The sequence below is a fragment of the Primulina tabacum genome, chromosome 1, assembly GCF_025594145.1.
Source record: "Primulina tabacum isolate GXHZ01 chromosome 1, ASM2559414v2, whole genome shotgun sequence".
In the NCBI taxonomy this organism is placed as follows: Eukaryota; Viridiplantae; Streptophyta; class Magnoliopsida; order Lamiales; family Gesneriaceae; genus Primulina; species Primulina tabacum.
In genome coordinates, this window is record NC_134550.1 from 51,850,390 (window position 1) to 51,866,184 (window position 15,795).

Sequence of the window (15,795 nt, forward strand, 5' to 3'; positions counted from 1 at the left end):
GCCCTCTCTCTTTCCAGTTAATACAGTAGACTCAGCAGAATCTTTAACTATGCATGTGTGCTTCTGAAAAACTACAGAATAACCATTATCACACAGTTGACTAATGCTGATTAAATTATAACAGAGATTCTCAACCAGTAGTACGTCATTGATAGTTATGTTATCATGGATAATCTTACCCTTACCCATGGTTTTACCTTTTGAGTTGTCCCCAAAAGTTATCTTTGGTCCAGTGCAACTTATTACTTCTGAAAGTAGATTTTTCTGTCCAGTCATGTGTCTGGAACATCCATTGTCCAGATACCATGTGGAGCTGCTTACTTTAGCTTTCTTTACTTGTTCCTGCAAACACAAATTTTAGTATCTGGTACCCAATCTACTTGGGTCCAACCTTATTAGTCCCTTAGGAACCCATATTTGTATAATTTTTGGTGATTTTGTACTTCGGGTATCCATAGAGGTGTCTGCAGTAGAGGGTCTATTATTTTTATGCATCTCAGAATTTTGTTCTTCCCTTCTGTTCCTGTTGTCTAGCCTGTATCTCTTCTGAACAGGTCTAGAATTATAGTACTGGTAGTTTTTAACCTTCATAGGGGGTTGTCTTCCCGAGTTGAATCCTCTACTGGATCCAGAACTTTGGTCAACTCTTCCTTTAGGTTCAGTATAACCAAGACCATAATTCTTTCTTCTGTTCATCTGATTTACATTTCTTTCAACTTGAACAGTCGGTACTTCCGGTTCATATGCCACACTGGATTTAACGAATCGAATGTATTTTGTTTTGCTGGTATCCAGTTCTGGCTGAGTACTGATTTCAGAAGTGCTTTTCATCATTGCTGAATCCGAGACCACTTCTATCTCCGGATTGTTTCTGCAATTCTTGCATATTTTCCAATGAAATGGAAGACTTATTCCAAGCATTTACCAGAACAGACAGCTTCTGATTTTTAGATTTCATTGTCTGGTAATCTGCTTTTACTCTCTCATTCTCGATTTTCAACTTACTCATCTCCACTTTCAAATCATCGCAGCTATTCTCTTGCAAGCAAGTGAATTTACTGACTTGATTTCTTAAGTTTAGATTTTCAATCTTAACTTCCTCGAATGATTGAGAAAGTCTTGAGTACTCCCCTACCATGTCATGTAATGCTTTAATTAAATCAGTTCGTGTAATTTCGTCAGAGTCGAAGTCGAATACCTATTCAAATGTTGAGTTTGATTCAACATCTGCCATAAGACATTTAATCTCTTCTGCATCACTCTCACTGTAATGACTTTCTGAGTATGATGACTCAGAGCTGGAATGCGCCCATTTAGATTTGCTTTCTTCAGCAATCATCGCTTTGCGGTCACTTTTGTCATTCCTTTTGTACTCTTTCTTCTTCTGGTCATCTTTCTTGGGCTTTGGACAGTCAGCAATAAAGTGATCAATCTTTCCACAGTTGAAGCACGCCATATCACCATATGGTGAATCTTTCTTGAAGTTGCGATTAGGGTTTTGGTAGGCTCGGTGATTCTTTCTCATGAATCTAGAGAACATTTTCACAAATAAGGACATAGCTTCATTGCTGATTTTTTCAGCAGTCTTTTCAGAAGTACTCTGTTAGAGCCCAGCCCAAGTGAACCCCAAGCCCAGCCCAAAGTTAAAGATTAAGTTAAAAAAAAGGATAAACGTAAAATTCTTTTCTCTCTCCTCTTCTTCATCTTCCCGACCGAGATCTGCGTTTTATTTGTTTTTAAATTTCGAAGCTTTGACCGTCGATTGTGGCCACACCGATCGCCCAAAAAATTTAAGTAAATACATATTCGAAATCATCTCGACGAGAGCTATCCATTGATACCACTCTTGCTAGGTGAAATCGTGATTTCCGAAAACCCGACTAAAAACGCCGCCTCTTTCACCGCTAAATTCGTCGTCTTCCGCCGCTCAAAACTAAAAATTGATTGAGGGGTTTTTTTCCTTATGTCATAAGCTTTCTTTTGATACCACTTTTGCAAATTTTCGAGAACCCTCTGTTTTCTGCGTAATTCCGGTCATCTTCTCCGGCGAGTTTGCCGCCTGTTGCCGGTTAGCTTTGGTTGAGGCTCGGTTTCAGCCACTGTTGTTCGGATTACAAGCTGCCTCGGTGCGAAATGTTGCCTATGTGAAGTTAATTCAATTTCGACTCAAATAATGTATCATTATTGATTAATTATTGGGTTATTGTTGTAGGTTCCGGAATTGTGCGAGTTGGAGGTATAATCTGGTAAACCTAGAATTTATCGCAGTCGCTTAAATATTAGTTTAGCATCATTTAAAGCTAAAAAGAATATTTTGCGACGATAAAATAGAAATAATTGATTTTAGGCATTTAGTCGAATATTGGAATTTTAGGAATTTAAAATGCCTAAATTGTTGAAATTGGATTTTTAGTGAATTTAAATGGTTCTAGAATTTTTATATGATGATAAGACCATTTAAATTAATATTCATGTGATTTGTCTGAGTTGGCATTTACCGGACTTTCTTGAGGATTTAAGATATTTTGTGGTAAATTAAAGTTAGTTGAGGTACGCATGAACTGTTTTATTATGACGTCTATATGATGTGAAATGACGTTAAGTACTTTGTAATGAGTGTTGGCGTGCCTTATGTGCTTCTGTGAATACGTGATTGCATTCATGCATTTATTTGAGTTGATACTATTAGTGCATAGCATTTCGAGCCTTGACTCCTTTGATTGCTATTGATATTGATCTATCGAGTTGTTGCGTCATCGATGGAGTGGGTGGGTAGGATTAGCACTCCTGATGACTTGCATGAGGACTGAGCGGGTCGCTCCCGTACCCTAGATGCTACGTGCATGGATGAGCGGCGGCATGATATTACGTTGCTCCAGTCCTGGCACGGGTGGCCACTGTTCTTGTTGCTGATGCGTTTCATTTGGACTCCGCTTTGGTATCCATTATTTTGTTGTTACCGACACGCATTGCATTGCATTTCATTGCATTTTACTTGATTTTATTTCATGTCAGTTATATTTGTCGTAATATTACTGGTTCGTCGTACTGGGGCCCGACCCCTCGTTTTTTTTATGATGTGGTTGTTTTTGATGCCATAGCAGGTTATCCAGGAGGATTTGACGCGTCTGGTGGAGCGTCAGGTAGTGGTGCCCAATCGTCGAGTCATGGTTGAGAGTTCCCAGATATATATATACTATATTATGGAGTTATACATTTACCGGGGAGATGCCCCGTGTAGCTGTACTGTTATTGTTATGATGTTTTGTATTGATAGTTGTGTGATCGAGCCTTGCCGGCTCTATATGTGTTTAATTCTGGCCAGTGCGGCTATAGGGTTGTGAATTGATGTTATGACTTTATTTCGAGTATATAAATGTTGTTTGTGTTGTTTGAAAATTTTTGGGATGTCCTACTTACGGGAAGGTCGTGTCGAAATTTCTATTGGCCCAAAAGAAAAATTTTTAATCGCTTTCGCTGTTTACATTAATAAATCCTGGTTGTTTTGTCATTAAAGATTAATCAGGAGCACGGGCCCCCACAGTTGGTATCAGAGCGTAACTGGGATATGCTCGAATTATAGTCTAGGGCACTTGAGTCTAGACACAAATAACATGATTGTGCATGTGTTTGACTATTTGCTCTTATTTGAATTATTTGGTGTGATTTGCTTGAATTTACATGCGTTAGAACGACTAGCTGATTAGGCATGGTATGTAATTTCGAAATTGCCTATAACTTTCTTTTACCTGTTATCTGCCTGTGGATTTAATCCTCGTGTCTTGCAGAATGGCACCTGGAGGAAGAGGTAGAAAAGGAAAAGAAATAGCGCAAGAATCTGAGGCGCAAAATGTTCGAGGACTTGCAGATATCATTAGAGGTAGACGTGGTCGAGCTCGAGGACAAGTCGCTCAAAATGTTGAAAAAGAAGCTAACCAAGAACCTCCTCGACCTGAAAGACATGGAGCTAGACAGATAGAGATTGAGCGAGAAGTGGAACAGCTGACACAGAAAGTTGGAGGAATGCAGTTAATAATTTCTCAGTTTCAAGAATTACGTCCTCCAAAATTCTTTGGCAACGAGAGCGGAGAAAAAGCAGCAGGCTGGCTGAAAGTATAAATCATCTGTTTAATTTGTTGGAGTATTCCCAAGATATTAAATTGAAGCTTGTCATCTACCAACTTAAAGACCGAGCACAACTCTGGTGGGAAGCCACAGAGGAAGCAATGAAGGACTCTTGTGAAATTATTACTTGGGATGCTTTTCGTGCCCACTTTACCCAAGAATATGCACCACCATCATATTATGCTGCTAAAGAAGAAGAGTTCAATCAGTTGGTGCAGGGCAACAAATCAGTGGTGGAATATGCTTCACAGTTTTCTGCTCTTTTGCCCTATGTTCCACATGTTGCCATGAATGATAAGGCTAAATTATCACGTTTTCTGTACGGGTTGCAGCGGACTGTTCATACTTTGGTAATGACTGGATCGCCTAATACGTATATTCAAGCAGTGGAAAAGGCGAAGAAAATTGAAGCAAGTTTGCTCAGAGGAGACCCACAACCAGGTCCATCATCTGTTTCTCAGGGATCTGGAAGTAGTATGTCAATGCCAGTGGATTTACCTCCATATCAGCCTGTACAGTCATACCAACAACCCAAACAGCAGAGGTACAAAGTAAAAGGAAAGCAATTCAAGAAGAAGTCTCAATCCAGCTCTTCCAGTTCAGGCAGTGCACGAGGGGGAGGTTCTGTTGGGTCGTCTAGCACTGTGCATTGTGATCGATGTGGTGGTCGACATTTTAGTTCCCAATGTGTAGGAGTTCAGGGGACTTGTCATAATTGTGGTCAGGTTGGACATTACGCCAGGGTATGTCCTAATGCAGGGAGACAACAGTTCCAGCCACAGCAGCTTGGTCAAGTTCCCCATGGACCAGTCTTTAGACCATATGCTCCTACTCCATCATTTCAGCAGTCCAGTTACCCACCTCCCAGAGGTCCTATTCAGCAGCCATTTCCAGGGCCACAGCAAGCCCAAGTCCATGCTTTGACTCAGGACCAGGCTCAGGATGCACCAGGAGGAGTGATTGCAGGTATTTGTTATGTTTTTGATTATCCTGCATGCATATTGATAGACACAGGAGCATCTCATTCATTTTTATCTGCTGCATTTGTTGATGAGCATGAGATTGCTATTATTCCTTTGTTGGATACTGTGTCAGTTGCTACTCCTTCCGGTGTATATTTGATGTCCTGTGAGATAGTTTTGAACTGTGTGATTAGATTTGAGGGTAATATTATGATAACAAATCTAATCAAATTAGCCATGACTGATTTTGACTGTATTTTGGGTATGGATGTGTTGACGAATTATCGAGCCACTGTGGATTGTTTCCATGGAGTTGTCGGATTTCGACCATATTATGGCAGTAAATGGAATTTTTATGGTTATGATTCACAGTCTCGAATTCCATTAGTATCTGCAATGGAAATGTTCAGGTTGTTGTCAATCGGCAATGAAGGATTTTTGATCTATGCTCTTGATGCAACACGGGAAGAACGATTGAAAGTTTCAGACATTCCCGTTGTCAAGGATTTTCCAGATGTATTTCCTGATGAGATTTCAGGCTTTCCGCCTCAAAGGGAAATAGATCTTAGCATTGAATTAATGCCAGGGACAAATCCTATTTCTAGAGCACCATATCGTTTAGCTCCAACAGAGTTGAAAGAACTCAAGGAACAGCTACAGGATTTACTGGAGAAAGGCTATATCAGACCCAGTATGTCGCCCTGGGGAGCTCCAGTATTGTTTGTAAAGAAGAAAGACGGAACGATGAGAATGTGCGTCGATTATCGGCAGTTAAACCGGGCTACTGTGAAGAATAAGTATCCTTTGCCGCGTATTGACGACTTGTTTGATCAGTTGCAGGGTAGTTCTGTGTATTCCAAGATTGATCTTCATTCCGGATACCATCAGCTTAGAGTCCGAGAGGAAGATGTTCCTAAGACAGCATTTCGGACACGTTATGGACACTATGAATTCCTAGTCGTGCCATTTAGTTTGACTAATGCTCCAGCGGTTTTTATGGATTTAATGAATCGTGTGTTCCGGGAATTCATAGATAAATTTGTTATCGTCTTTATTGATGACATCTTGATTTATTCCAGATCAAAGAAACAACACGAAGAACATTTGAAATTAGTTCTCCAAACACTCAGAGAAGCGCAATTGTATGCCAAATTTTCTAAGTGTGAGTTTAGGTTGGACAGAGTTTTATTTTTAGGCCATGTTATATCTGCACAAGGAGTATCTGTTGATCCTAGTCAAGTTGAAGCTGTTATCAATTGGCCTAAACTAACCAATGTGTCTGAGATTCGAAGCTTTTTGGGATTAGCTGGGTACTACAAGGCGTTTCATTGAGGGATTTTCTAGAATAGCTAGGCCTATGACCCAATTGACACAGAAAGATCGACGTTTTGTATGGACTGCAAAATGTGAATCTAGTTTTCGGACTTTGAAAGAAAAATTGACCACATCTCCAGTGCTAGCTTTGCCTTCAGGCTCAGGTGGATTTGTTGTCTGTACAGATGCTTCCCTAAATGGACTGGGTTGTGTTTTGATGCAAAATGGACGAGTGATTGCGTATGCATCTCGTCAGTTGAAGCCACATGAGACTCGATATCCAGTTCATGATTTGGAGTTAGCTGCCATTGTGTTTGCATTGAAGATATGGCGTCATTATCTGTACGGAGAACAGTTTGTGATTTATTCTGATCACAAGAGTCTGAAGTATCTTTTCACACAGTCCGACTTGAATATGAGACAGCGTCGATGGTTGGAATTACTTAAGGACTTTGATTGTGAGATTCAGTACCAACCAGGGCGAATGAATCAAGTTGCAGATGCTTTGAGCAGAAAGGTTCAGCCTAAAATGTTGACATCTTTGACTATTTCAAAGGTTCATGAGCATTTGGGAACTTCAGGATGGACTTATCAGTCTAAGGACGACTACTTTATAGTTTCATCTATACAAGTTGAACCACAGATTGTTTCTAAAATCAAAGCAGCACAGAGAACTGATCCACATGTTCATAGATTGAAAGAATTGACTCAGACAGGTCAATCAGACAAGTTCAGTGTTGCTTCTGATGGATGTCTACGCTATAATGGTAGACTTGTGGTTCCAAATTTGATAGACTTAAAAGAAGCTATACTTCGAGAAGCTCATTGTAGTCGACACAAGTGTTCATCCTGGAATCAGAAAGATGTATCATATCTTGAAATCCCATTACTGGTGGGAAGGTATGAAGAAAGAGATTTCTGACTTTGTGGCTAGATGTTTGACGTGCCAACAGGTTAAAGCTGAGAGAATGAGACCTGGTGGTATGTTACATAGTCTTGAAGTGCCACAGTGGAATTGGGAGCACATTGCTATGGATTTTGTGACACACCTACCTCGTTCTAATCGTGGTTGTGATGCGATTTGGGTGATTGTTGATAGATTGTCTAAATCAGCCCATTTTATTCCTTATGATCGAACTTGTACTTATAAGAAAATGGCAAAAATGTACATCGATCATGTGGTGAGATTGCATGGTGTGCCTGTAACCATAGTATCAGATCGTGATCCCAGGTTTTCTTCGAAGTTTTGGGGTAGTTTGCAATCAGCATTGGGTTCAAAGTTGGCGATGAGTACTGCATATCACCCACAGACAGATGGTCAGTCTGAGAGGACCATTCAGACACTCGAGGACATGTTGCGAGCAGTCGTGATGGATTTCAGGGGTGGTTGGCAGGAATCATTGTCACTTGTTGAGTTCTCTTACAATAACAGCTTCCAAGCAACCATCGGAATGGCACCATTTGAAGCCTTGTACGGTAGAAAATGTAGATCTCCGATATGCTGGGAAGATGTAGGAGAAAGACAGATGTCAATGCCAGAATTTATACAAGAAATGAAAGAGAAGGTTGAAATGATTAGAAAAAGAATGAAAGCAGCACAAGATCGTCAAGCCAGCTATGCTAATAAAAGGCGTAGGCCTTTAGAATTTCAGGTTGGCGATCAGGTTTTCTTGAAAGTATCACCGTTTCGTGGTACTATGAGATTTGGGCGCAAAGGGAAGCTAGCTCCGCGTTATATTGGTCCATATGCGATTGTTGAGAAGATTGGCACTTTGGCTTATCGTTTGGACTTACCACATAGTTTGTCTGCGATACATGATGTGTTTCATGTATCTATGTTACGAAAGTACGAGCCGGATCCTTCTCATGTCTTGAGGACTGATGAGGTGGAGTTGGATAGTTCCCTTAGTTATGTGGAGCATCCAGTTCAAATTCTTGATCGTAAAGAAAAGCAACTTAGGAATAAGACGATACCACTGGTTATGGTGCAGTGGAGTAGACATGGGAGAGAAGAAGCAACATGGGAATTAGAGGCTAAGATGCGTCATGATTGGCCTCATTTGTTTGAAAATGTAATAAATTATTCCATGTATTCTGATTTCCCAATGTACTATCAGTGGTAAATGTTTGTAAACCACTTTTGTATAAATTGTGTATACTAGATTTCGAGGACGAAATCTTTTATTAGTAGGGGAGAATGTTAGAGCCCAGCCCAAGTGAACCCCAAGCCCAGCCCAAAGTTAAAGATTAAGTTAAAAAAAAGGATAAACGTAAAATTCTTTTCTCTCTCCTCGTCTTCATCTTCCCGACCGAGATCTGCGTTTTATTTGTTTTTAGATTTCGAAGCTTTGACCGTCGATTGTGGCCACACCGATCGCCCAAAAAATTTAAGTAAATACATATTCGAAATCCTCTCGACGAGAGCTATCCATTGATATCACTCTTGCTAGGAGAAATCGTGATTTCCGAAAACCCGACGAAAAACGCCGCCTCTTTCACCGCTAAATTCGTCGTCTTCCGCCGCTCAAAACTAAAAATTGATTGAGGGGTTTTTTTCCTTATGTCATAAGCTTTCTTTTGATACCACTTTTGCAAATTTTCGAGAACCCTCTGTTTTCTGCGTAATTCCGGTCATCTTCTCCGGCGAGTTTGCCGCCTGTTGCCGGTTAGCTTTGGTTGAGGCTCGGTTTCAGCCACTGTTGTTCGGATTACAAGCTGTCTCGGTGCGAATTGTTGCCTACGTGAAGTTAATTCAATTTCGACTCAAATAATGTATCATTATTGATTAATTATCGGGTTATTGTTGTAGGTTCCAGAATTGTGCGAGTTGGAGGTATAATCTGGTGAACCTAGAATTTATCGCAGTCGCTTAAATATTAGTTTAGCGTCATTTGAAGCTAAAAAGAATATTTTGCGACGATAAAATAGAAATAATTGATTTTAGGCATTTAGTCGAATATTGGAATTTTAGGAATTTAAAATGCCTAAATTGTTGAAATTGGATTTTTAGTGAATTTAAATGGTTCTAGAATTTTTATATGATGATAAGACCATTTAAATTAATATTCAGGTGATTTGTCTGAGTTGGCATTTACCGGACTTTCTTGAGGATTTAAGATATTTTGTGGTAAATTAAAGTTAGTTGAGGTACGCATGAACTGTTTTATTATGACGTCTATATGATGTGAAATGACGTTAAGTACTTTGTAATGAGTTGTGGCGTGCCTTATGTGCTTCTGTGAATACGTGATTGCATTCATGCATTTATTTGAGTTGATACTATTAGTGCATAGCATTTCGAGCCTTGACTCCTTTGATTGCTATTGACATTGATCTATCGAGTTGTTGCGTCATCGATGGAGTGGGTGGGTAGGATTAGCACTCCTGATGACTTGCATGAGGACTGAGCGGGTCGCTCCCGTACCCTCGATGCTACGTGCATGGATGAGCGGCGACATGATATTACGTTGCTCCAGTCCTGGCACGGGTGGCCACTGTTCTTGTTGCTGTGCGTTTCATTTGGACTCCGCTTTGGTATCCATTATTTTGTTGTTACCGACACGCATTGCATTGCATTTCATTACATTTTACTTGATTTTATTTCATGTCAGTTATATTTGTCGTAATATTACTGGTTCGTCGTACTGGGGCCCGACCCCTCGTTTCTTTTTATGCTGTGGTTATTTTTGATGCCATAGCAGGTTATCCAGGAGGATTTGACGCGTCTGGTGGAGCGTCAGGTAGTGGTGCCCAATCGTCGAGTCATGGTTGAGAGTTCCCAGATATATATATACTATATTATGGAGTTATACATTTACCGGGGAGATGCCCCGTGTAGCTGTACTGTTATTGTTATGATGTTTTGTATTGATAGTTGTGTGATCGAGCCTTGCCGGCTCTATATGTGTTTAGTCCTGGCCAGTGCGGTTATAGGGTTGTGAATTGATGTTATGACTTTATTTCGAGTATATAAATGTTGTTTGTGTTGTTTGAAAATTTTTGGGATGTCCTACTTACGGGAAGGTCATGTCGAAATTTCTATTGGCCCAAAAGGAAAATTTTTAATCGCTTTCGCTGTTTACATTAATAAATCCTGGTTGTTTTGTCATTAAAGATTAATCAGGAGCACGGGCCCCCACATACTCTCAGTAATAGTTGCAGGTACTGCTTGTGAGATGCTTGTAGTAGTAGCAGCAAGGGCTTTGGTTGGCAGATTTGTTGAGGGCTCTTCTCCACCTCTTACTTCTAGTTCGAACTCATAGGCTTTTAAGTCAGCAAACAAGTCATGTAATTCCAACTTGTTTAGATCTTTAGAGATTCTCATTGCCATTGTTTTCACGTCTCATTCTCTGGGTAATGCTCTCATTACTTTGAACGCTATTTCTCAATTGCCGTGCTCTTTGCCCAGAGCTGCTAGCTCATTGACTAGGCTACTAAAACGTTCATCAAACTCATTTAGAGTTTCACCAGCCTTCATCTTTAAATTCTCAAACTTCTGCATTGCTACAGACAGTTTATTTTCTTTTGTTTGCTCATTTCCTTCACATATCTGAATGAGCTTTTCCCAGATTTCTTTAGCAGTAGAACACATCTTGATTTTGCTGAATGTGTTCTTATCAAGAGTTTTGTAAAGAATGTCCTTCGCGACATTATCAAGATTGGCATTTTTCTTATCTTCGCCAGTACATTCGTTTCGTGGTTTTTCAACCATTTGAGGTGCACCCTCAGTAACAGCAATAGCTGTATTTGGCTTTAAAATCTTTAATGGTCCGTCTGTGATGACATACCACATGTCATCGTCCTGCGCTGCAAGGTGAGCTTGCATACGGATCTTCCAATTATCAAAATCTTCTTTCGAGAACATGGGAACCTTACTGAAGTGTGCCATCTATATGTATTTTCAGGGACAAGAATAACCTGCTCCTGATACCAATTGTTGGGGATCGAGGAAGAGTTTAGAGGGGGGGTGAATGAACTCTTCTCCAATCTCTTCTTTTCTTTCTTGGACTAAAGAAAGTGCTAGAATCCTGTTAGAGATAGTAGCTGATCTTGTCGTGAATACTTCCAACAGATTACAATATTAAGTGCGGAAACAATCCGATGGAGTGAATGAAAATAGTAATATCAGTAGACAGCAATTGTTTATGGAAGTTCGAAGATAAAGTCTTCTACGTCTCCCCTTCTTCTGTTTCCAGAAGGTATCACTAAAAGACTTTGGATTTTACAGTACAACTCTTGTACACACCCACTTCAGCAGGACTTACCTTTTGCCTACTGAAACTCTTAGTTACTCAACACAGTGAAAATACGATACAACAAAGTTCTGAAAAGACTCTTTTCAGATTACAAACTCTTCTTGATAAAATGTGAGTACTGTGAATAATTATGAAGAGTGTAAGAAACAGTAGCACAAAATGATCTCAATATATCAGATATCTGCTATGAAGCGTGTGCTACTTTTCTTTATGTTGAACTCGAAGATATCAAATATTCGTGGTTTTCTTGTATTGTGACATACAATTAATTCTTGAGAAAGATTCAACGCATTCTTCTATATGGGTTTGCTCCATATATATAGGTGACTGAGTTCAACGTCTATAATCAGAAAATGTCTTTTAACTTCTGATAGAATCAGCTTTATTACCGAAATAGGTTCCTGCAGAAAAGTTATAAAACAATCAGTCATGTTTTATACTAAAATCGGCAAAGCGAATTAAATGACTTCGTACAGTAATTAATGCTACAATTAATACTAGTACTAGGTGACCCTTAACGGTAACATTTAAGATAAGTTCAGTTAGAAAACATCTTCTTCTGTTTCTGATATTCTATCCGTTCTACTGCTTCTGTTTTTGACACAGTGCTTTTCATATTGTCTACTGTTCTTAACGAATGCTGCTGGTTTTTATTTTCGTCGCCACAATTAATTTAGGTCTATCATAAGACATTGTTTGGTGTGCATGATAAGGGGTGATTGATTTTTAATCATTCACTTATCATGTGTTTGGTGTACATGAATAAGATTGTGATAGGTTCGTTCAGCCCACACTGTATGCATTAGTGATCATAATATAATTAACAAAAATAATCAAACAAGTTAAAATAATGTCAAACATCATATAATTTATCATAATGTGTTATTTATCCTTACTTTTTTATTTTATAATCATTCTTATTATATATCATTTACTTATCATATCACATATGTGATAGGATCGTCTGATATATAATAAGAGTGATTATAAAATAAAAAAATTAAGGATAAATAACACATTATGATAAATTATATGATATTTGACATTATTTTAACTTGTTTGTTTATTATTTTTAATTGTATTATGATTATTAAAATGCCCTCGTCATATATTAATTAGTAATATATTGTTAAAATGATTGAATAAATAAATAAAATTTCTAGAATTAATTTATTTAAAAAATTATAAATAAAATTAAAATATTATATTAATTATTAAATTTTCATTAATTTCAATTTCCGTAAACAACTAAAAAATCGATTAATATTATGAAAAATAATTAAAATTTGATAATAATATAAATATGCATTTATCGTGATGATTAAACTATTAATAAAAATTTGAATATTAAATAATGGTTAAAAACAATTATAATATCACGGTTAAAAATAATATAATAATAATTAAAATATGATCAATAATAATTAAATTATTTATAATAATAGTGAAATTAAAAATTATATTTAAATATTATTAAATTTGTTGAATTTATAATTATTTTAAACTTTAAGATAATTTAAATTAATCAAACATCATCCCTTCTCCCGCAAATGATTATATAACCATGAACAAAAGAATAATAATGCATACAGTGTGTGCCGGTGCGGGCTGAACATGACCTATCACAATTTTAATCATGCACACCAAACACGTGATAAATAAAAGATTAAAAATTAATCACCTCTTATCATGCACACCAAATAATGACTTAAAGAATAATTAAAAAGATGAAGATTGTTGTGATGCAATAATTTTCTCTATTAAGATAATAATCGAAACATAATATTTATGATGTACGATTTTAAAAAAATTAAATTTGCACAATTATCATTAACTTTAATTTTTGATAAATTGACGAACGTTCAATATTAAAGTATAAAACTGAAAAGTGGGTACGGAAAAAACGTAAACATTTGAATATGAGATCCAAAAAAATTTCCTCTGAAAGGTACGATAATATTTGTCCGAGTTCAACCTAAAACAAAATTTGGTGTTCAAAATTTAAATTTGAAACTTTGAAATTAATTCAATTTTTTGGGAGAAAATATTGAAGATAATTTTTTTTAAAAAAAAAAAGAAATTTATAGCCAAAATGGCTTGACTTGGATCAAAGTAGAAATAGAAAATTTCAAAAATAATAGAAATTTGCAGATAAACGTTTTTTTCAAGGATATTACTTTTAATTATAGTAGTGATGAGGGGGACAAGTATCATCAAATTTTTTTGTTTCTTACACCTGGTCTCATGTGACAAAGCATATAATTTGGATTTTGTGACATAAAATCTATATCACGCGTCGTAATCAAAATCCATTCTCCGAAATTTACTCTCATGATCTAAACTTTTTCTATCTTTTTTTTTTTTTTGTGAAATTTTTTATAATTTGAAAAATATATGGTTGTGAAAAAGATATGTCAAAAAAAAAAAAGCAAGATGTTGTTAAGCAACTGCTGCTACGAAATTAAATGACAAAGATAACATTACGTTATGTTTGAATTGATTGATTTAAATCCATGAATTTTAAATGTATTTTTATTAGTTTAAAAAAAGTAATATTATAAACTTTAAATCAACCTCTTACATGCTTATATAATATTTCATGCTAATTAGGATAAATTTCAAGTTCACTTAGTTATTGTGTCATTTAAAATTCATTTTACTTTTTACTAATAAAGTGTAAACAAGTAAGTTATAAAATTAAGATTTGATATATAATTTTATTGTAAACAATAAAACTATAATCAAAATCAATTGATTTTAAATGCATCTTTACAAATGTAACCTTAAACTGAATTATTCAATAATTAATTACGATAATTGTTGAGTTTTGATATTTAATGTTATGATACAAGTTGCAATGTAACGATCATGGGAGGCTGAACCAACATGGGTCTCAGCCGATACCCATGCGTCACTACTGGTCGTTGGTCGTTAGGATGGTCCAGCATGAGCTCATGCTGATGCACTATCACTCATAGAATATATCCCCCCTGAAAAGTGGTTTCTTTCGCCTCCACCAACACTTGAATTCAGGACCTCCTAGCATAAGTACCTAGATTCTTAAAGTGTTGGTACCAGTTGAGCTCATCCTGGACCATCCTAACGATCCATGACCAATAGTGGTGCATGGATTTGGACTGAAGCCCCATGTTGGTTCAGCCTAATGCTTGTGATCGTTACATGCAACACAAACTTGTAAAATGAAAATGATCCACGTACCCTCATGGGCAGCGAAGTTTGAGCACAAAGTCTCTAATTCTAATTTCACAAAAAAGTATTCTCTGCAGATTTACCTTATGTCGATGGTGTTTGTAGGCTACTATACATATAGAGGTTCTTTGTCGTTGAAAAATTCTCTCATTGAAAAAAAAAAGGTTCGCATTGAATTGGAGGGACTATGTGTTCATACGAATTCCTCAATTTTTTTAACATTATTGTATGTTTGAAGTATTCATTGATCGTAAAGCTAATCTTTGACAGATAAAAAACAAAACGTGAATTTTTTTAAAAAAAATTGAGTAAGATCATAAAACAAACTAGCCCCATATTCACTAATAAACCTATTGATTTAAAACAAACTTCCCGCAAGGAAAACAAATAATTAAAACAAAAAGAATTATTATTATGTTTTTGAAGAAAGAAATTAACTTTAATTGCAAAGCCTTGAGAGAAAGTCCTTCACGAAAAATAACCTTTCAATGGCGGTTTGTCGTATTCTTACATACGTATGCGATTCTTTTGAATAATATATTTTAATTAATATGTTGAGTTTTAATCTTTATTCGTTTGTCGAAGGATGCATAAATATAAATTTCTTTCCAAAATATTTATACATTTTTTATTCATCAGACGTCAATCTTGATTCTTTATAAAAAAAATATGAATAAGGCACTAATTAATTTGTCGAGAAAACAGCGGCTTCTTTCTTAAGCCATTTTCATTGCTTTTATTTATACCTTATTGTAAATAATTGCTCCAGCAAAATATATTCCACTGACGTACGTGTTTTCAACATTCTTCCTAGTGTTCATATATTTAAATAATAACCTTATTATTGATCATAAATACGTTAGTAAATAAATGAAGTAAAATCGATGTTTTCGAACCTTTCATCTTAACAAGTTGTATGAAAAAATATG

At 36.6% G+C, this 15,795-nt stretch overlaps 1 long non-coding RNA gene across 2 annotated transcripts; it reads left to right on the top strand.

Annotated features, from left to right (window-relative positions):
* Window positions 1-8,788: 8,788 nt before the first annotated feature.
* Window positions 8,789-10,458, top strand: LOC142547944 (uncharacterized). 2 transcript variants are annotated; one of them, XR_012820823.1, is made up of 4 exons: window positions 8,789-9,124; window positions 9,211-9,234; window positions 9,472-9,548; window positions 10,100-10,458. It is a non-coding gene; the product is annotated as an uncharacterized LOC142547944 (long non-coding RNA). The 2 variants fall into 2 exon arrangements; XR_012820821.1 differs by having other exon boundaries at window positions 10,103-10,458.
* The last annotated feature ends 5,337 nt before the right edge of the window (window positions 10,459-15,795 follow it).